The following is a 21,923-nucleotide window of genomic DNA, read 5'->3' as shown; positions in this document are numbered from 1 at the left end:
ATAATAAGTTACTATTTATTGAGTTTCACCAAACTGCAAGCACCACACTAGATGCTTTATAAATATTTGTAGAAATACACCCCCTGACTTTTAAGATAGTATTGTCCTCATTTACAGACAGGGAATTGAGTATCTGGGGACAGAGGGCTACCATGAAGTAGTTCAGCCTGGATTTGAGCCCACATCTGCTGACTATAAAATCCATTCTCTTTCCACGTGGGAAACTTATGACTTAAAAACCTCCAGATGTTATTATTGGGTTCTTATAATTATCCCTTAGCTCGTGTGTGTTCCTTAGAAATGTTGAGTGTAGGAGCTCGGGACAAAGCGAAGAATAGACATGTCAGCACGATGGTGGTGACCCAAGCTGGGTGATGGAAGCTCTCAGCCCAACAAGTGCTCAGGTAGAAGCTCCTCTTGTAATCAGATGGCATCGTCCTCTCCTGGGCTTACACTTGCACCAAACAGATGAGGGATTCAGGCTAAGAAACACAGTGAGAGGTCCACAGACCACCCCAGTTACCTGTACACCTTGGTTCCTGGCTTATTGTTCCCCAGACAAAACCCAACAACAAACACATCACCTATCAAGTTCCAGTTCTGAGAAGCATCCAGTTTCCCCAAGAGACCAGGGACTGAGGACAGGCGAGGCTGAAGACCTCACCCCACTAGTTGCCAAACCTAAAAATAGGAGCTGGAGGCCTGCCACTGCCACTAGAGTGCGGGGAAAAAGGCACAAGGAAGAGAATGAGTGATCTGCGGAGAAAGGAAGGGGGCAGGTGCAGGTGGAGGCCTCACCTGGGAGGCAGGATGCTATAATATTTGATCCGGTGAGGAGCCGGAGAGGAGAATTTGTGGTGCAGGAGTAGACCAAGGCCAAGGTCAGGTCCAGCTGGTGCAGTCACTGGATTCTCCCACATTCCAGGAAAAGAGAGTTTCTCTCAGTGTCATCTGCAGGCCGCCTGCCTCAGGAGGACCTTGTTGAAAGCAGATCCCCTGCCCTAGTCCAGATCAATTGAATCAGAAGAGCAGCTCTACCTGCTTGAACCCCATCTGCAGGCTTAGCTCTGCTCAATTCTCAGACCAAGCTTGACCTTGGGCAAGAGGCAGCCCTCCTTGGGCAGTTGGCCCAGGCAGCATAAATGGTCCCCTCTTGATGCCCCCATCCTGTGACTGGCTGTCTGCCTGCCTGAGGCCGTCTCCCTCACTGTTCCCTGGTGTCTTTTCCCTGGCCGTTCCCCCACAAGGCCAGGTCCTGACAGAGCCCCACACCTGACCTTTCCCTGATATATGCTGCTGTTCCTGGCCCAGGGTTCCTTTAGGGTCACTCACAGCTCTGTGCTGCTCCATCTCGATGGCCTCTGCATCCTCATCCCAGATCTCTGTGCTCGCTTTGACTTTGGCTCACAGTACTTGTTCCTGGTTTGTTCTACTTCCCTGAAATGATCTCTGGAGATAAGATCCCACATCTAGATTAGGTAAGAGGTTTTTGGTTTCAGGTAACAAAAAAATCCCCAACTCTAACTTGGCCTCTTAAATGATGGAAATTTATTAGTGTCTGAAAAATACAGAAGAAAATGGACATCAGGCATGGTTTGATCAAGACTCCAGCACCATTTTCTGTGATTCTCTTGTCACTAACCTCCTCTGTTCCCTTCCTCATACATGTTTTCCTTCATGGCATAAAAGGAGGGGGGTGCTGTAGCAGTTTCAGGCCTCATATTTCACACTGACCAGGAAGGAGGAGAATATCTCCCCACCCTTCATCCCTCACCTGGCATCATCAAACAAAAATCTGATTGGGCCGAATCAGGCCACCTGACCATCTCTGAACCAGTCACTGTGGCACGAGAACTAGAGTTACCCAGTTGGCTTAGATCACTCAAGAACCACCCACCCATTTCCTCCTTCTCCCCAGAGGTAAGGATATGATTGGTTCCACCTCAGATATATAGCTTTTGGTCCCTGGTTATCATAGAAAGCAGATAAATGACTACAGAACAAAGCCTGTGTAGTATCATGTGCTGCCTCACTGGCTGTGTTCCCTGGGCTGGTGTAACATAAAAGTTCAAATGCATACAGATCTGTCACAGGTCTTTGTGTGGACATATGCTTTAATTTCTTTGGGGTAAATAACGCAGGAGTGGGATTGCTGGGTCATATGGTGAGTATGTTTATAAGAAACCACCAACAGTTTTTCAAAGTGGCTGAAGCCCTTTTGTATTCCCACCAACAATATGTGTATTCCAGCCGCTCTGCATCATGACCAGCACTTGGTATTATCAAGTTGTTTCGTTTTAATTTTAGCCATTCTAGTGAGCATGCGTGGCACCTCGTTGCGGTTTTAACTTGCATTTCCCTGATGAGTCATGATGTTGAACATCTTTTCATGCGCTTACTTGCCATGCATATATCTTGTTTGGCAAGTCTGTTCAAATCTTTGCCCATTTTTAAGGGGGGTTTTCACCCTCTCATTCTGTGGTCCAGCAGTGTCTGTACCATGACACTCAACTACCCTTCTGAGACATTCTGTCCAATTCATTTGCACCTCCAAATCAGCAAAGACTAGGGCTGTTACAAATGCTTTAAAGTGATCGTGGCAATGTTTTGCTAGTTTTGTTGGATGCATTTGGGTTTGCAAGAGAGGTCCTCTGAAATGGCGCTCTTCAATCGTGTGGGAGAAAATGGAGAGGTCACTTCCCTTTCGTCCCGCAAAGGGTGTAGCAGTAACGAGACCTGAGATGCATCCTTCCAGAACGTGAGGAGGACAGCAGGAGTCTCTGTGGCTGGGGATGAACCTTCCTTCCGTGTAATTAAGTCTCACGTTGCTCCTTAAAATGGGTAAAGGGGATAGAGTTTCAGGTCACCGTCTAGGTCCTTGGAAATGCTGCCCTCGGTGCTGGTGAGGGCTTTCAATGTACAAGGAGCCCAGAACCTCACAGCCAGCCCCGCTGAGTGCCACCCCAAGAGGAATGTCCGTCTTTAGGGCACAAATGTCATTTTCTTGTCATGATCATGCCCAGACAGACGCCACACCCCCCATGCTGCCTCTGGTTACAGCCAGACCCCCGCCCCACGAGCAGCTGAATCGGGGGCTGAAGGGTGAGTGGAGCGGGGACAGAAGCCTATCTGGCTGGCGGATGCTTGTTTAATTGTTTCTCTTTAACAAGCATCCCTAGTCGTCAGTCTGGCACTATTCTCACGGCTTTATACGTATCAACCCCTTTGGTCCTCACAAGAACACTCTGAGAAGGACAGTGTTTTTACAAAATTGGAAACTGAGGCTCTGAGAGGCCAAGTAAACTGCCAGTCATAGAACCGTTAAGTTGGGAGGCTTTTAGGGCTGTAGGGGTCCTAAAAGCACAGCAATGGGAAGATCCCCCTCCAGACCAGCTCCGCCAGTAGATCTGGACCAGAGGCCTCATACATTAAGCTCCCTCCATACCGCAGCCATCCTCCCCATTCACAGCTCAGCACCTTCCCATCCCAGTAAAACCCGCCTCGCCAAGGAAGCAGAAGGGCGTGACCCGGTGAAAAGGGGAAGGTGGGCCATCAAATGCCTCCTTCACCCCAAGGTAGCATGTGTGGCATCTGCTGAACTTCCATTCTGGTGGGTCTGGCATCTTGGGCCCCGCAATCCACTCCTGAGCTCCCTGAAACTGCCAGGTGACCCCAGGCACCCCCAGCCTGGGCACAGAGACCAACCGCCCCAGCACACATGCCCTTAATTCACAGGCAGAGCCTGCAGAACTAGGGAAGGTGAAGAATTCCAATCAGGGCCTTCTAACTCCATCCCAGGTGGAAAGTCACCGGGAAGCTGCCAAGATAGAAGGGACCAGAATGTTAGCAAGTGGTGACTGTGCGTGTGCAGAGGATGAGGAAGGCCGCTGCGTCTCTTCCCGTAGCCCGGTGTCCCCCGGAGTCCCCGTCTCCCCTCCTGTCACCCCGCCCTCACAGGGCACTGTAGGGGCCATGACAGAACAGACCACATTTCACGCTTTGGGGACGACTGGCCCCCGAGGCCTGTGGCTATCCAGTACCTAGAATCACAAGCCTGTCTTTGCATAATAATATTAACTCAAGGTGGTTTGTTTCTTCATATCATCACCTGTGAATTTAAACCCATGGTAGTAATCCATGGATTGTGTTCTGGGGGAAATGTTTATTATATTTCTTCTTTGGGCAGTAAGTCCATTCATTGATTCAACAAATGTTTTCTGAGAGCCTGCTGTGTACCAGGCACTGTTCTAGGCCCTGGTGAGACACCAGTGAAGAAAGGACAGAGTTGGAGCAGGCTGTAGGGTGTTGAATATCCAACAGGAATGATGGATGGGTGGATGTGTGGGTGGATGGGTGGATGGGTGGGTAGATGGGTGGGTGGGTGGATGGGTGGATGGGTGGATGGGTGGGTGAATGGTTGGATGGATGGATGGATGGATGGGTGGATGAATGGAGAGAGGGATAGAGTCTGAGATAGTAGGATAGTGAATAGGGAGAGGGTATATGTGTCCAGGGGTGGTCAGTGCTGTGAAGAAAAATAAAGCAAAGTAAGGATTACAGAGAGTGGGTGGGAAAAGAGGTATTGATTTATAAAGGATTTCCAGGGAGGGTCCCTCTGCGAGCATTGATAGTGTAATGGAGTGAGAAAATACTACTAAATTCCACTCCATAAAGAAAATGGCACCAAATAAAATTAAATTATTTTTGAAAGACTCTGGTTCCAGCCACTGTTTCAAACATTTGAGCTCCTCTTTGAGCAGAGGGAACGTGCCGGCCAAGCGTATAGACCGCCATTGCCCCTGGGATGCTGTAAAAGGCTGGTGGGCTAACCTCACAGGCTAGAGTGAGGAAAGAGCAATGCCAAGGGCAGCAGGAAGAGGTGTGTGCACTGACCACCCCCAGCCTGGCGATGATGGGATGCATGAGGAGGCTGCAGAAGTGAGGGAGATGATCGCGGTGCCAGGCTGTGAACTCCCTGAGAGCTCAGCCTCCCTCCGCTGGTTCCCACTCTGTCCGCAGTGCCGAGAGAATTGCCCGCCTATGGGGAGCACACGGTCAATCTTTGGTGCATTTACTAAGTGATGCGATACCCTTGATACCAGAGAAGGGGAGGGTTGTTGTATGGATCAGAGAGAGAGTTCACGGTGCCCCACAGCTGGACACAAACACGCCCAGGAGCTATTTGACCAGTGCCTGGGGCATTAGAAGATGTGTGGATGCATTGTCACAACTTGCCATCAGGTGCCCCAAAGACCAGGTGGATTGAAACAGAACTTGAGACACAGTCTTGAAACAAATTGATTGGTGTTCTGAGGATCTCCACTCACTGCCTATTATGTGCAGAAACAGGGCATACAGAGTTGAGCAGGATGGGAAAGGTCCCGGCCCTCCTAGAGCTCCTAGACCAGTGGGGGGACACGGACAAAGAGTGTGGAAACCAATAAATGATCACATAATAGTATGAAGAAGAGACCTTGAAGGAAATGCATTGGGCAATGGGATGGGGGAACTGCAGAGGAAGAGGAGGGGCAGCTTTAGGGAGGTGGTCAGGGAAAGTGTCGCAAAGGAACCCCAAATCACGAAGGCAGCACCGTATGGAGACCTGGGAAAGAGAGTTCCAGGTGGAAGGACTAGTTGGGTGTTCAGACAGGAACAAGCACGGTGTGTTTGAGGGTCAGAGAAAAGGCCAGCTTGGAGCCTAGTGAAGAAGGGGGGAGGGGTGTGGCTGGGAGAGAGCTCTGGCAGGGACAGATCATGGTGGGGATTCGGGTGCTGTCGGAAGCTGTCAGAGGGCTCTAAGCTGTAGAGTAACATTATCTGATTTTTCCTCTGGGAAAGTTCGCTCCAACAACTCCGTGGAGAAGGGAACCCGATGGTGACAAGATGGTAGCGGGGAAACCAGTGGTGAGGCGTGAGTTGAAATCTGGGCAGTAAATATAAGAAGTGGTTGCTGGATTTAGAATATTTTTGGAGGTGACACCAAGAGGATTTGCTGGTGGATTGGAAATGGGGGTGATCGAATGAAATAAATCAGGGAAGATTCTGGGATTTTTGTCCTGAGCGATATACATGGGTCCTGACTCTACAAATGAGAACAAACTGGTCATGAGAAATTTGGAGAGTTTGTTTACAGAGAATAGACAGCCCTTTATCTAACATATTCTGAAGTCTCCCATGGTGTGTCTGATCCAGAAACATGGTAGGGTCACTGAAACACAGTATGAGATTGTTTTTAATTGAAAGTTTGTTTGGCCATTGGTTACTCACTGGCCACTGGGCTGGGTGGCTTCTGTCACCAAGAGCCTGGCTCAGCCTTACCGAGCAGCCCCCCAGCTCTCTCCTGTTGGTGTCACTTGTGGGGAAGGACCTCATTAGCTCCTTCCAGGATCCCAGACACAGGGATGCCTGAGTTCTGGACAGCACTGCCCGTCTCGTGCCAACCAGCCTTTGTGAATTTACAGTTGGCGCCTAGGAGCTCATAGTCGTGATTTTGCATATGGTGAAGCCGGATCAGAACAGTTGAAATCCACGGCATCTAACCTGGTGTGTCTTGACCCATCATAATCTCCATTGTCCCCTTCCCCCGCCCCTCCCCCTGCCCAACCTCGGTCCAGATAAAGCAGGGATATTTCATCAGATCGTACGAGGCTGCGGTACCATGGGGCTGTCCAGGCTCTCTGAGTTCCTCTCGAGCCATATCACTACCCGCGAATTCATCAGGCAATAGGGACTCAGAGAAGCAGGGGAGGTGACCAAGGAAAATTTTGTTCTTTTGGTTTTGGGGGCTTTTTTTAAATATACAAAATACTTTTCTGGTCCTTTCTTTTTTATTCTGGCCAATCTCAATTTATTTATGTGAAGTAAGAATTTATTCCCTCCTCAACCTGAATCTCCAAGAGAAAGAAACAATAGTCATTAACCTTTCCAGATAGTGTACGGACCATCTGGGGCAACAGGTGAGCTCATGTACCAAACGTCTGGCTTTTACAGGCAAAGGGAGGTGGCGCAGCGGTGGGCCTGGGGCTCTCGCTCCCCTGACTCAACCACAGGGGATGCTCTTTCCATGGCAACGACGGGAACTCTTCCTTTCTTGTAGTGGGCATACATGAGTGCCACTCCCCGGGAGACGGGAAAGAAAACAGCCTCGTTGGCTTTATTTGTTTGTGATTATTTTTCCAAGATCAAGCTATGGCTACAGTTGTTAGAATTAGGGTACTCAATATGGTAGCCAGCAGCTGGGAGATTCAAGGGCTAGGTCAGCTGTCAGATAACACTAGACCCTTGGCTTTAATCATTTTAAGATCTTGGTCATCCTACTGTAAACCTTATATCTTACCCCTCTTGCTCTACCTTTGGTCACTGCAACATGCAGCTTCTAAAAACAGGTGTCCCAGCATCCCCATGGCATCTTTGCTTCCTCTGCCCCCCAACCTTTTTTTTTTTTAACAATATACAACTTTCTTCTGCTCCCTATCTATTTTTCAATTTACTTTTATTTTAAAGTAAAGACAGTTTTCAGATTAATAGCTAATCTTTATTGGGATCTCAGCTGAGTTGATACAAGAGTATATGTATTAACTTGTTTTAATCCTTATATCTACCATGGTGTAGATATTGGTTTTCTTCCTTTTATAGACGAGAAAACAGAGCCCAGAGAGGGAGGTGGGGAAACGTGCCCCAGACCACACATCCAGGAGTAGCAGAGTTGGAACTCAGAACCAGGAAGGCTTGTTCTAGAATTTGTGTCCTTAATCTCTATGGGACTCTGTAAACCAGCAGAGCAAAACAATGCAGAGCACCGCCCCCCAGCCCCCGTGGAAGGTCATAGAACTTGTCTCATGATTGGAGGAAGAGGCTGTCCTAGATTGTCACACAGCTCTTCTGTCTGGTCTAGATGTACAGGGCATGTCCAGGGCATCCTTGAAACTTTTGTTTTAGAACCTGTTATAGAAAGTGCTGAGACGGATGACCTGGGGGAGGGTGGGTATTTCCAAGTGAGAAACAAGAGGATGTCTCCCTTTGGAAACTGAGACTCTTTTCTGAACGACGTTTATACGTGCCCTGATTATGGAGGGTCCTGGATGTGGTGGAGGACTAGATGGATTTTAAGGCTCTTTGTATCATCAGCTTCTAAAACCAACCCAGCCCCGTGAGCTTCCCTAGCATGCAGCGGCGGAGGGCGAGCCCTTCATTGTCCCACGTTGGCTGGCATTGCCCTGAGTGATGTGTCCAGCCCACTCTGCCCTTGTTCTCCATTCTCTCTTTTGTAAGGGAATCAACTCTGTTTCAGGGACGAGGAGGAAAGATTGAGGGGACAGATAGATGGGTTTTCACTCATGTAAGGGAGGCAAAGTTCAGGCCTGTCCCCGGTGAAGTGTTTGCTTTCCTTTCTGGCATCTCTCGCACTGCCTCTAAGGCCCCCGTGAGCCTTCCTGAGAGAAAGCCTCAGTGCCTTCCCCACAAAGCTGGAACAGAGCGGAGACAAGACCTCTGTCGCTCTTACCCCAGCGGTGGGTCACCTTCTGCCCTCTCTGCCTCTCCTTGCCCCCGGCTCCAGCCCCCTGCCCCCGCCAGCTCCACCTCGACAGACGCCAAGTGTGATTTAGAAGGAAAAGAGGCCTTACAAATCATCAGGTCTCTGGCCCCGGTTTGGCCAGGGCTGGGGCTAAGTTCACCTCGTCCCAGTCCTGGGCTGAAATTCTGTGGGGTTTGGGTCTGTGTGTTCCTGGCCACCCCGCAGCATCTGCCCACGGACTGGCCGGGCTGCTCAGCGGGGGATGATGGTGTGTGCAGACTTTTTACTTCCTCAGCTTCAGGGTCCCTGATGTCTCTCTGCTTCCAAAGAAAAGAACAGTGTGGAAGCGGGGTCCATAGTGGATATTTCTGAGGTCATTTGCAGGCTTTTGGTGCTCATGTATCAAGCAAGCTCCATCAGAGATGGAATCAATAGACTCCATAAATAGTTCAAAATGACTTCGTATCTGTGACCAAATCCTTTGGGGGTCTGAACACCTGTTTGCCCAGTAGGCTGGCTGTTGTCAAACCACTTAGCCGTTGTTTGAGAGCAGGAATTCCTTGAGCCATCAGAAGAAAGAAGTTTCCTGGAGCTTGCAGAGTTTGGGTCCACGTTTTCCCTTCCGTTCTTTTTTTAGTTTTTTATTCATTAAATTGCTTGTTTGTTTTGGAACCAAGGGTTCTGGCACGGCCTTGGAGCCATGCGTGCATACGATCCGAAAAAACTGCTGTGACTTCCTGGGGTGCCGGCTCCAGCTTCCTCGGTGCCCCGTCCACAGAGCCTGGTGCAGAGAGAAATGTCCAGCCTTCACCTCTGTCATTTCTGGGTCTGCACTGAGCCCCATAGCTCCAGGTCTGTGTAAGGATTTCCAAGGAAGGCCTGGTACTCCAGTGGCTGTTATTCTTTGAAAGGCAGCAGAGGTCTTTACAAGCCCCGACAGCACCAACGTGGTCTAGTTATTTATTCCATCAGTGCGTATTTCCTGAGTGGTAGTTCCAGCGTTTGGGGAGGTGATGGTGGCAGCACAGGCCCCTGAGTTCTCCTGGTGACTATAGTCTAGCAGAGGGAAGACTGATGGTAAACAAGGACCCAATACATCAGCAAGGTAATTTCAGACAGAAGTAGTCTGACGTTAGTAAAATAGGGTAACGTTAGTGACCAGCAGGGAGCGAGGGGGCTGCAGTGGAGCCACGGCAGATGGTACAAGACCACGCTGGGGCTGAGACCTGACTGGTATGAGGGGGGAGCCTCGTGACGATCTAGAACGTTCCAGGCAGGTGAGGGGAGCAGAGAGAAAGCCAGTGCTGCTGGAGAGCAGGGGCCCGGGGGAAGGAGGACCTGGGGGCCAGGCGGGCCTGGCGTGGGCTCCTGAGACCTGGTGAAGGGTTTGCTTGCGATCAGGACCATGTTCTAGGGAAATAATTAGGGGCATTTTCCCTGGGGAGGCGTCACAGACGGCGGAAAGGAATCGGAAATTCGGGTGTTACCCGAGATCTCTCCAGGTGTTAGATGCCATGTGCGGACCTTGCTAACGTCTCCCAGGTGTGAGTCTCTACCACAGCCGTGGGTGCCGGGGGCAGTGGAGGAGGGTTGGCGCAAAATCCTCGGTTGCTGGCTCTGAGGAATTGCTCCCCCCGATGTTCCTCTCCCCGCCATCCCTCGCGAGCTCCGTGACCTCCATTCAGTGCCCCTCCCACCCCCTCAGCCTCTGTTCCATTCCTGAAAGATGATGAATACATTAACCTTGGCCGTCTTCTCCTCACTCTCTTATTCCCAGTCTTATCCGTTTTTCCTTCAAATTCTCAGCATGACCATCTTCCTGGTGAGCATCTTGATCAGCTGGTCCCCGGCTCTAGTGTTTGCCTCCCCCCACTCGGGGGCCCGTTCTCCTCCACTCCCTCACCCACATCAGAACGCTTGGTCTGAACCAGGTTTATGGTATTTCCAGGTCCAAGAGTTAAATCGGGAAGTCCAGTTTGGGTGCGGAAATATTGGAATTTGGTTGGGCCATCAGGAGGTGTATTACGAACAGCAGGTTGGAATATTTGTCCATGGGGGGGGCCACTTTGTTGGTCCACCTTCCACGGTTAAGTAGCCGTCTCTTCTGAGTTGTAATTTGTCAGATTTCTGTTAAAGCTGTGCTTCCTCTACTTCCCAGACTCTGTCCATGGTGCCTAAGCTGAGTGTCCCCCAGACTAGAGTTGCCCCAAATCCTAGCGCAAGGGGGCAGGCTTTGTTGAGAGCAAGGCGCTGCTCATGCATTTCCTTATTTATTCCTTGTAATAACCTCAGGGTAAATTTAGTCCAGTTTGGAAAATGAAGACATTTGACAAAGGTGGTAGGCAGTCCCCAAGATGGTGTCCCATTGACCCCAGGCTCCCGGTGTTCAGGCCTTTCGGTTCCCTTCCCACACTGATCAGGAATCATCCATGTAGCCAGTAGTATATTGTGGAAAAGGCAGTGTGTGTCATCTGAGCTTGGCCATAACACTATAGCACTAGAGCTTCTGCATCCCTTTCTCTCTTGGGCCACTTGCCATGTTGTGAGGACACTCAGGCAGGCCTGTGGAGAGGTCTACCTGGAGAGAAACTGAGCCTCCTGCCAACAGCACAAACTTACCTGCCGTGAGACTGAGCCACCGTAGAAGCAGCTCTTCCAGCCTGTACGTCATCGGATGACTGTGGCCCCAACCTAGTGAGACCGTGAGCCAGAACAACCCCACTTCCAAATTCCAAACCCTCAGAAACTCTGTGAGATAATGTTTATTGTGTTACGTTGCTAAATTGAGGGGTAATTTGTTACACAGCAGTGGGTAACTAATACAGTAAAAGTTACCCCCATTTGACAAATGACAAAGCAGACATCAGGGATTTCCAGCCAATGACAGAGCAAGCAATCATGACCACATCCGTTTCACGGACAAATCCATGCTCTTACCTCCCTGCATAGCTGCCTGTGGCATCAGACTTTTGACAGGCAAGCAGTATCAGGAAAAAGCAACAGACCACATGGACTTCATCTCAGTCCTGAAGTGGTCCTAGATTTTGGGAACCCTGAGATAGCATGGAATGAGCAAGGGGATGATGTCACAATTTGTATGAAGTGTTTGATTGATCAGATTTAATTAAAGCTCCGTACTCACCCAGTTCAGCCACAGCTGGCTGATGTTTAAAGACTTTTTCACCATGTTTATTTCTATTTCTTTCTCTTATAATTTTTTTTAAATCACTTTAGTCCACAGCTTAAATAGTCTGTTTCCAATTAGGACTTCTACTAAGCTTTCTCCACAAAAGAGGTCTTTTCTTTGCTTTCTTTTCTTTTCTCTTCCCCTTCCTTCCTTCCTTCTTTCCTGCCTTCCCTCCCCCACCCACTTTCTCCCTTCCTTCCTTCCTTCCTTCCTCCCTCCCTCCCTTCCTTCCTTCCGTTCTTTCTTTCTATAAAATGTAGCCTTGCTGCTAGAATTTCATAGCAATGTATGAGTTTCGGAAGCTGTCGTCATCTGATTCTTAGGATTTGCAGCAATTTATATTCACTGCCATTTAAGAGATGAAGGTTCAACCCCACAGCCTGCCGTTCGCATTATTGTCAGATTTGCTCATCCAGAGCCGTCATACGTGCCGTCTTCTTTGGGGGAAACATTCTTTACAGCATGGGCTTTCTGATACCTACCTGCAGAGTCTCTGTTTAGTGACCTGATTTTTCCACATCTTCCTGGCAAGTTACAACCACCAAATTGTTAAAGCTTCAGTTTTCCCCACAAATCAGTCTGTTGAACTTGCCAAACCAAAATAAAACAGTACAACTTAAGAGCTTTGAAAGGAAACAGAAATTCTACCTATTGGGCTGCTTTTGTTCCAGCTCCTCCATCCGATGACGGCTGGAAGCAGCAGCTAGAGATTCCATAGAACTCAGAGGAAGAGACCGCCCCTCCCTGGTCCTCCGGGTTCTGACCAGCTGTGCCCACTTTCTGAAGCCAGTTCTGACACCCAGCTCGTACCCCCTAGGCTGGGAGTAGTCGTTTCCAAAGTCTGGAATCACCTTTGGGTGAGGCCTCGTGACGCCCCTCACCCAGACTTGCTATTTGGCCCTGGTCAGCAGCTCAGCAGAGGAAAGTCGTCTGAACTAGGCAGCCTCACACTTCGATGTCCTGAGATAAAGCAGGCCTGTGGCATCGTGCCCGGAGCCCCGTGCTAACAGACTCCTTAACTGAACGTGGTCCTGGGGTGCAGGGGAGAGTGACTGCCCGCTTGGGTTCCCCTTGAATGCGCTGCTCACCGGTGTGTGTGTGTATGTGGACTTGTCTTGTTTTAGGTACTGCTTGCTGAGGCCTTAGAGCTCCCAACGTGGGGTAGGGCGACTTATATCATTTAACTGAACTTCTTACAGCAGGGATGATTCTGGCAGAGATTGGTTCAGTGTCCATAGAATTAATGGCAATTGGTATTGATTTTATTTTTTATTCCATAGCTCAGAGTATTTAAAAAGTATTTGGTGCTGAAATGCAGAAACACCCATTTAACTGTAGGGGATTTCAAGCTCCAACAGAGCTCCAAGACTTCTCACTAAATTTGAATGTGAACGACTGCTTGGCAAATGGTATTCATCAGATTCTGATGGGTGAATTTTTAGAGCCCAAGGAAGGGTGCTAACTGCCCTCCTCTCTGTCCATAAACATAAATAGAAGGCATGTGTGCAGCCCTCACGGGTGGGAGGGAGATCAAAGGGGCACCGAGCATGTAGGACTGAGGGTGTAGAGAGAAGAAAGCCGGGGAGGGTCATGAACCACAGAAGAACGACCAGGGGGACGGGTGGACCGATGCTGAGTGGGGCAGGCGGTGGTCGGGGGGCTTGCCCACTCACCTGGCTAGTTACTGCCCCACTATGCATGGAACCGCGTGGCCGTGCTTCAAGCCCGGCCCCCTTCGGCCATTCCGTTGTGTGTGGCCAAGCTGGGCTTTACACGTGGTCCACCTGTTGGTCCTGCCCCTCTGCTGCCCCTCCGGGCCCTTCCTGATTTAACAAAGAGATGCATATGCACGAAGGAGAGGGGGACCTGCTGCCTGGGTCCAGACAGTTATCTTCAAGGAAGCCACCAGAAAGATGAGTCCACTCGGAGATATTCTTGCAGAACCTATGACCTGTGACATGCCTGTTCTCCTGCCCCCACTCCCTTCAAGCTCCTCAAACATCTCCTCCTGGACACAGATCCAGTGAGCTCTTCCCACCGGGCACCCTCTTCACCTGCTCTGCTCTGCAAAACGCTTTCTTCCCCCTGAATCGTCACTTCTCTCACCCCAGTGGGCACATCCCTCCCGCACAGAGCTGCCCTTAGTCCCATCCCCCTCATATGGGACAGACTCATGTGGTCTCGGGACCTCAGTTTCCTCTGCTGGGCACCGCACTCTCCATCCCTGGCCTTGACTTTTCTCGCATCCTCAGGACTTAGTTTGCAAATGGGCTGCCAGACCTTTCCAACCTGGGTCCTCTGGGACAGCCTCCAAATCAAGGTCTAAACCTTGAACTAGACTCTACCCATTGACTATTAGTATTAGTCTGGGTTCTCCGGAGAACAGATGTATGTATATAAACAGATAAATCATATACACTATATATGCAAAAATATATATGTATATGACTTACCATAAGGACTCAGCTCACACTATTACGGAGGCTGAGAAGTCCAAGAGCTGCAGGGTGAGTCAGCAAGCTGGAGGCCCCAGGAGAGCTGATGGTGTAGGACACTCAGGTCCAAAGGCCTGAGAACCCCAAGAGCTATTGATGTAAGTTCCAATCCGAGTCCAAGTCTGAAGGCAGGAGACCAACGTCCTAGCCCAAAGACAGGCAGAGAGAAAGAATTCTTTCTTCCTCAGCCTTTTATTCTCCTCAGGCCCAGGCACCCACCCACACTGGGGAGTCTCATCCGGAAACACCCTCACGTTCATGCCCCGAAATAATGTTTAACCAACTATCTGGGTACTCGTGACCCAGTCAAGCTACATATGAAGTCAACCATAACACCTTCCCCCCCGAGTTCTTCAGGTGCATTGAGTGCATCCCTTGGTCTCTGTCGCTGACAATTTAAGCCTCAACCTCATGGCAGACTCTCCACGTCCAGCCCATTGTCAAATCTGATCGATTCTTCCATCACAGCATTTCTTGTATCTGTCCTTTCCTTTCCAAGTCCACTGACACCGTCCGACGCAGACCTTCACTCTTGGGCACCTGAACTACCAGGGGCCCCTCACCCCGTCTTTCTGCTCCTTTTCCTCTCTTCCTCAAATCCATTTTCACACTGATTAAACTTCGTGAACCTCCCCTTGACCTCGTCTCTTGCCTGCAAGGCCCACCTTGCATGGTCATTTCCCGTTTCTGGCTGGCTTTAACCCATCCACACTTAGAACAGAACTGAACCACTGCTTATTGTGCCTCAGAGTCTTACCTCATTAAAGTGCTTCCTCGTGTGCTGTTCCTCCTGGATGGAATGCCCTTCCTCATCTCTGTTCATGCCACACCATCCACCAGTTTTGAAACTGCATGTCATTTTTGTTCTACAAGTATATATTCGATGTCACCTCCTGCAAGAAGCCTTCCCTGATTTCACCAGGTGGACATAATCTTCTCTTCTTCAAACTCCCATAGCAGTCTTTTCAGTTTTATTTTGTTATTCATGTCTGTCAGTGATCATCTCTAACAGACTCCTAAACCTGTCTGTCCAAACTGATTCTTCTGGTATATGCTTCTTTGGTGATGGTGATACAGGGGTGAGGGTGTCGAGAAAATACATCAACATGTGAATATTAATTAGCACTATGAGATGTAAATATGTGTCAAGACAACAAACAATGTGAAGTTATAGGTTGGTAAATGATTACCAAATGAATGGTATAGTTTTCAAGATCCCAGCACATTTTTCTACAGCAGGAGTTAAAGACGGTCCTTCGGTGTCTGTGTCCCATCAGCACACGCCGTTCTATGAAGAGGCATAACTCAGTAGCTGTTTTTGCAAATTAGCAACACTTGCTGCATGTTTCAGGTGTGCTTTTGTTGTCTCTGTAAAATCACCATGTCACAATAAGGCTTCAAGAAAGAAGAATGATGATGTGCTTCCTTTAAGTGCCAGAAAGAGGGTATCATGTATGATGGAGCCGGGGGTCCTCGTTGATCTGCATCCAGTATTCATTATCCAAGCCCCTGCTGTTAGCAGTTTGCACAGGGAGGCAAAGTTCCCAAAGCACCAATATTCACTACTGAGCAGAGCGCTTGAAAAAACTGGCCTCCCCCCATACAACTTTCCCTACTTAACAATAGCATATTTTCCCACCCATTACCTCAGCCACTGTGTCCAGTTTATGGGTGTTTGTTGGACGTTCTAACGTCCCATAAAAATGCAGCTTTCATGAAGCTCATGTGTTGGAGAATTGTTCACACCCCAGTCACAAAGACGTTAATACATGAGGATCTCACAGTTGAGGAAGAAAATGAGACAAGGACGGTGACACAGGCCCCATAATCCTTCCAAAAAGAATCATTCAAATGTTAAAGGATTAGGACAGAGACTTGGAAAACTTGATGAAACTCTTGAATATTTTCCCCCAGACTCTCTCTATGACTAAGGGAAAATAAAGCATGGGGGGATGGCGTTGTAATCCCATGTCCTTCCGCCGTTTTATGGGGAAATTACACCAAGGGACAAGCAATGCTTGATTCCAATCCCATTCATTATAGCAAGCGGGGCGTGATTGCTCTTAGAACATACATTTTTAGGGAAACATTAGGTCCATAGGTTTTATTTCTCAAGATAAAAAAAAAAGAACTTTTTTTACTTATGCAACTTCCTCTCATTTCAAGTAGTTTACGTGTAGGCGTCTTTTTCCTCTGCTAGCTTTCCGCATGTTTATTATCTTTAAATAATGGGAGAGGTTTCTTGCTCTGAAAAAGAACTTCGAGATCCGGAAGTGTTCAGTGTGGGTGTCTCTGTGTTCTCGGGAGTTGGTGGAAGTGATAAAAATAATGAACTTCGCAGTGTTTGCCATCAATTGAGGGAGCATTTGTTCGTCTTGGTCATAACCACGAATCCTCGCTTTGTACTCACCACATCAATATGCCAGTGTTGGACTGCATACCGGGAACCCGGGTAGAAAACTGCTTATTTGCTCTCCTTGTGAGCTTGCTACCTTCCGTCGCTCCCGTTCCAATGAAATAAAGCTCTTCCCGAAAGTTGGTGCTTTTTTCTTATTCTTTCTTTGCTTTTTCTTCTCTCCTCCTCCTCTTCTCACCCTTGTCCTCCTCCACTTCCTTCTTCTCCCTTTGTTTTTCTTCTTTTTGGTTTTTGTTTTGTTTTTTTACCAAATATTATTTCACTTACACAGGGGTACATTGGGACCTTTCAGCTACACTTTCGTTCTTCAAGATGTAGAACGTTAATGCAGATAGACCTTACCTCTAGCCCACTTCACTCAGTTGACAGATGAGGAAACTTGGGCTGGAGTCAGGAGGGTAGAGCTGGATGGGGCCCCGCCCACTTGTTCACACATGCACCTTCCCACCCCACTCATCCACAGCTCAAAGCCACGTACATCCCCCAGGCAGCTGCCTATCCTCCTCCTGGTAAGGATGGCCAAGAAGAGGAATCACACAGACCTAGGGGACACTGGATATTGAAGACTTCCCCCCAAATCCACTTTTATGTTCCCCAGGAGTAGATCCTCAGACAAAGATTCTAGAGCAAGTAATTCGTTTGGGACCAGATCCCAGGACACTCTGGTAGGACGGTGGGAAAGAGAGACCACGGAGAGAAAGAAGGTACCCAGGGACTTCCCAAGTGGCGCAGTGGTTAAGGATCCGCCTGCCAATGCAGGGGACACTGGTTCGAGCCCTGGTCCAAGAAGATCCCACATGCCACGGAGCAATGAAGCACGTGTGCCACAACTACTGAGCCTGCGCTCTAGAGCCTGTGAGCCACAACTACTGAAGCCCGCGCACCTAGAGCCCATGCTCCGCAACAAGAGAAGCCACCACAATGAGAAACCCGCACACTGCAACGAAGAGTAGCCCCCGCTCGCCGCAACTAGAGAAAGCCTGCACGCAGCAACGAAGACCCAACAGAGCCAAAAATAAATAAATTAACTAATTAATTTTTTAAAATAACATTAAAAAAAAAAGAAGGCACCCAAGGGTGTGCTATCAAGCAGGTGACTGCTCTGGACACTGGAGACTCAGTCCCACAGGGGACCCCTGGGAGGGCATGGGGGTATGTGCACATCAATTCCCGTTAATCCTGGTGGAGGGCTGCCCCCCGGGGGCGGGGGACTCCCCAGCACTTCAGCCTGCTCTAGGTGAGGGCAGAGCAGGCTCTGGCAGCTGGCGAACCTTCAGGCAAAGTCACAGGTGCTGGAAGTTGGGAGACCAGCCTATGTGCGTGGAAGTGATTGGCGCAGGAAACCAGCCGTGATCTCCATGCACCGCATTCCAGAAACTCACCGCAGAGGGGCAGAGTCCACGGCTACTGTCATGGAAAGATACTGGTTTTACAGGTGCTCAGTTCCTTTTTCAAGAAGGATGGGAGGAAGGGGAACCAGAATGCATGATAGACCTAATCTAAGTGACTCTCGCCCAGAAGGAATCCTTTGGGGAAAATCTCCTCAACACACAAAATGCTGCTAATTCAATAAGTTTGTGGACTAAGTGTAGGATAAAAGATGCATCTCATCCAGCCTGTCTCCACTGCAAGATTCTACACTTCTCTGCCTGTTTGTCAGTCTTGAAAGTGAAGGTTAAGTCCATCACTGATATGGTTCCTGGGACAGAGAGAGGAGAGGCAGTGGCTGTAACTGTTCGAGAGATTCTTTGCAAACAGTCATCCGTCTGATACCTTAACCAGGATTCCTGATTCCTCAATCAGGACTCTCTGAGCAGAAGAGCCTCCATAAGTGATTGATGCCCTTTTCATCCATAAAGCCACTGGAGGAATGGATAGACTTGGGGAAATACATCTGACTGCTGCTGAGCCTTTGGTCAAGGCCAGACCCTCTTTGAAGTCTTTTTGATCTTTAGGAATTGGGGTCGTTTTTTTCCTCTTCAACAGCCCTGCACAAATCAGAACTTCTTCCAAAATGAAAACATAAGAGTCTAGAATCTCCGGGTTCAAAGGGGACATTAGGGAGTTTTCAGGCCACATTTTCTCCCAGTAGAGTAGCCCTCGAGTGGGCTCCTGACTGCACCCGAATCAGGGCTGTGCCCCTCGCGTCCCCGTACCTGCTCTCACCAGAGTCACAGTGACCTCCAAGTACCTGAATCTAAGCTGGCTCTCGGCCCTCTTCTTACCTGATGTAACCGCGGTACTTAGCACAGTGCTTCGCTCCTGGAAGCACTTTCTTCCCCTGGCTTCTGGGCTGCACACGTCCTGGCTCTCCCCCATCTCCCCGCCGCCCCTTCTCGGCCTCCCTGCTTGGTTTGTCCTCACCCTCGCCCCCCAACCCTCACTGGACTGAAAACCAGAGTGTCTGCCCTCTGACCATTTCTCTTTCCTCTCCACAGTCGTGTCCAGGCTGTGGCTTTAAATACCACCCCATGCTGATGACTCCAGACCCCTGTCCTCAGTCAGCTACGGGACATCTCAGACATGTCCAAGCCTGGGCTCTGGACTCTTTCTGCAAATCTGCTCCCCTGACAGGCTCGTCAGTAAAGGGTGTCTCCATCTTTTTAGGGGCTGAGTCATCCTTAGTTGACTCCATACCCCATATCCTATGTCCAGGTGATCAAGAAACCCTATTGGATCTACCTTTAAAATACAGCCAGGATCCAACCACTTCTCACCACCTCCACAGCGGCCACCCTGGCCGAGTCACCATCGTCCCTCCTCGGGATGGCTGTGGCGGGCCCCACAGTGGTCCCCCTGCAGCCAGAATGACGTTTGCAGGTCTAAGGTGGAGCTGTCACTGCTCTGCTTCAGCCCCACCTTCGGGCCCATCACACTCAGAGGAAAAACTGGACACTGGCCTCTGGGGCCTCTGCCCTCGTCTCCTACATCCCTCCCTTCACTCCGTTCTGTCCAGCCTCACTGGGCTCCTCGCTGATTCACAGACACACCCCAGCTCCTGCCTTTGCACCTGCTCTTCCTTCTTTCAGGACCACTCCTGGCCCAGACAGCCATGCTCACGCTCCCACATCCCTCATTCATTATTCAAATGTCACCTCTCATGAGATCTTCTTGTCATCCCGCTGAAAAGGTCACACACATCCCCACCTAGAGCTCTCAATCCCCTTTCTCTTGTTTTTCTCCACAGTAGGTATCATCACAGGACAGGCTATATCATCTACTCTATATTCATATGTTAGAGACCTTCCTCCCATGGGATGTGAGTGTGAAGGGGCCGGTGAGTTCATCAGTGTTGCTTCCTGCTGTGTCCCCAGCACCTTAACAGTGTTTGGTATCCATTTGGCAACTGACTGATGGAAGGACAAATCTCACAATTAAGTGTCCATCCATCCTCCTTGGCTTGTCATTCAGTGATACCAAGCTCACCGTTTTGCAAGGTGCTTCTGTGAATTTTTGGAAGACTTCTTCTTTATGCTGCTGGGCTCAAATCTCCCTCCTTCCTTGGTGCCATTTCTGCCTTCACTACCAAAGTGAAATACATCTCTTCCCTGCTTAATCAATAATGAAACCCCGATCTCAGATCAACCTCAGATCCCTCCACCCGGGATGGGAACTGCGCCCCAGCTCTCTCAATTCTCCCTACGACTCTTCCGGAACTTGGCCTCAAGACACCTGTTCCTCCTTGGGATGTTCATGCATGGTCAACGTCTCCATCCCAGCGCGCGGTCCATACCTGGAGGATATTGTGCACTAGGTGTGTCATGACCGATGCTGGGCACGGGGAGATGTTGACCTCTTACCCATCCCATGAAATGCCCTTTCATGCACCTGGAGGCTGCATCGGTCTATGTAGCAGTTGGGTCTCATTCTTGGCTCATGGGAATTTTGGAGCAGCTCCAATCTGGTGCATGGGTAATTTTCCCATGCACCACCCTGTTCTATATTTAGGTGCGAGAATTTTTTGCATTCATCCCTCTCACACTGCCCTTGTTTGTCTTAGTACAGGCTGTTGACATCTTTTTAAATCTTGATTCTCTCACACGGTGCTCTCTGTCTCCCAGTGGTACGTGTCCACGGATCTGATAAGCAGTTTCAATAGTGTGATGAGGGTGGAGGCACTTTACATCTGGTGTGTTTCCAGTGAGGACTGGTCTTTCTCCAAATGGTAGATATGAGTGCTGATGAGAATAGGGCCAGAGCAGATGCCCCCCCGCCCACGAATGTCGATCATCTTTGGATAAGTGGCAACCTTGAGAACGTGCGTCTCAGATTTCCGACTGCAGTAAGAGTACAGGCATACCCCATTTTATTTCTCTTTGCTTTAATGCACTTTCTTGCATCCTTTGCAAATTGAAGGTTTGTGGCAACCCTGCAGCGAGCAGGTCTGTCAGGGCCATATCAGACATGCTCACCTCATTGTCTCTGTGTCACATTTTGCTAATTCTTGAAATATTTCAAACTCTCCACTAGCAAAAAGATTACAACTCTCTGAAGGCTTAGATTATGCTTAGCATTTTTAGCAATAAAGTGTTTTTAATTAAGAAGTTTTAGACATAACGCTATTGCACACTTAATAGACTACAGTATAGTGTAAATATAACTTTTACGTTTGCGATATCTCCGAGGTGGGCCTGTAATTGACTGACCACCCTGGCAATTGTGTTCTGAGATCCATCACAGCATCTGGGCCAGGACAGTGCTTGCCCCAGGCTGCTTTCAGGGATGCTAAGTAGTCCTGGAAGACCTGGGATTCCTCTAACCAGTGACTTTGATTTGAGGTCTCCCTGACAGCCAGACTCTTAGAACTTAGACTTAAACTTAGAACATAGACTGCCACCTAAGACACTTCTACATCCCGAGCTGTCTACAATATTCCCCTGAGTCTGGTAACCCCCATCTAGCTCTGCGGTCAAGCAGAAAATCGCCCTTTGTAGTCTTTGCTGATTCCGCAGAACTGTAGGGGTTGGTCGGAGTGGCATCTTGAAAAGCTTGCGATTACGAGTGTGATTAAGAGTTTGGAATTTGGAGTCACACTGTTGGGACTGAATCCCATCTCTGCCACTTGCTACCTGTATGACATTGAACACATTACTGAAATTTTGTGTGCCTCGGTTTCCTTGTCTGTCAAGTGGGTTAATAGTTTTTACCTTGTGGGGTCATTGTGACAGCTACATGAATGAATGCATGTAAAGCACTTAGAACGGCACCAGGTGTATCATAAATATTCAGTAAAGGTGACCTCTGACTATGCTCTTGCCCAGGCAGTATCTTTCTCCTAAAAGCACTTCCTGCAGGGCCCGGCCCAAACCC

General features: G+C 49.2%; 1 protein-coding gene across 4 annotated transcripts in view; it reads left to right on the top strand.

Annotated features, from left to right (window-relative positions):
- The window catches only part of SLC24A3 (solute carrier family 24 member 3), a 465,640-nt gene that overhangs the window by 344,771 nt on the left and 98,946 nt on the right, over positions 1 to 21,923 (top strand). The window lies entirely within an intron of this gene.

This window comes from Balaenoptera physalus, assembly GCF_965194825.1.
Source record: "Balaenoptera physalus genome assembly, chromosome: 16".
NCBI lineage: Eukaryota > Metazoa > Chordata > Mammalia > Artiodactyla > Balaenopteridae > Balaenoptera > Balaenoptera physalus.
This window is presented reverse-complemented; position numbering and strand designations above follow the sequence as displayed.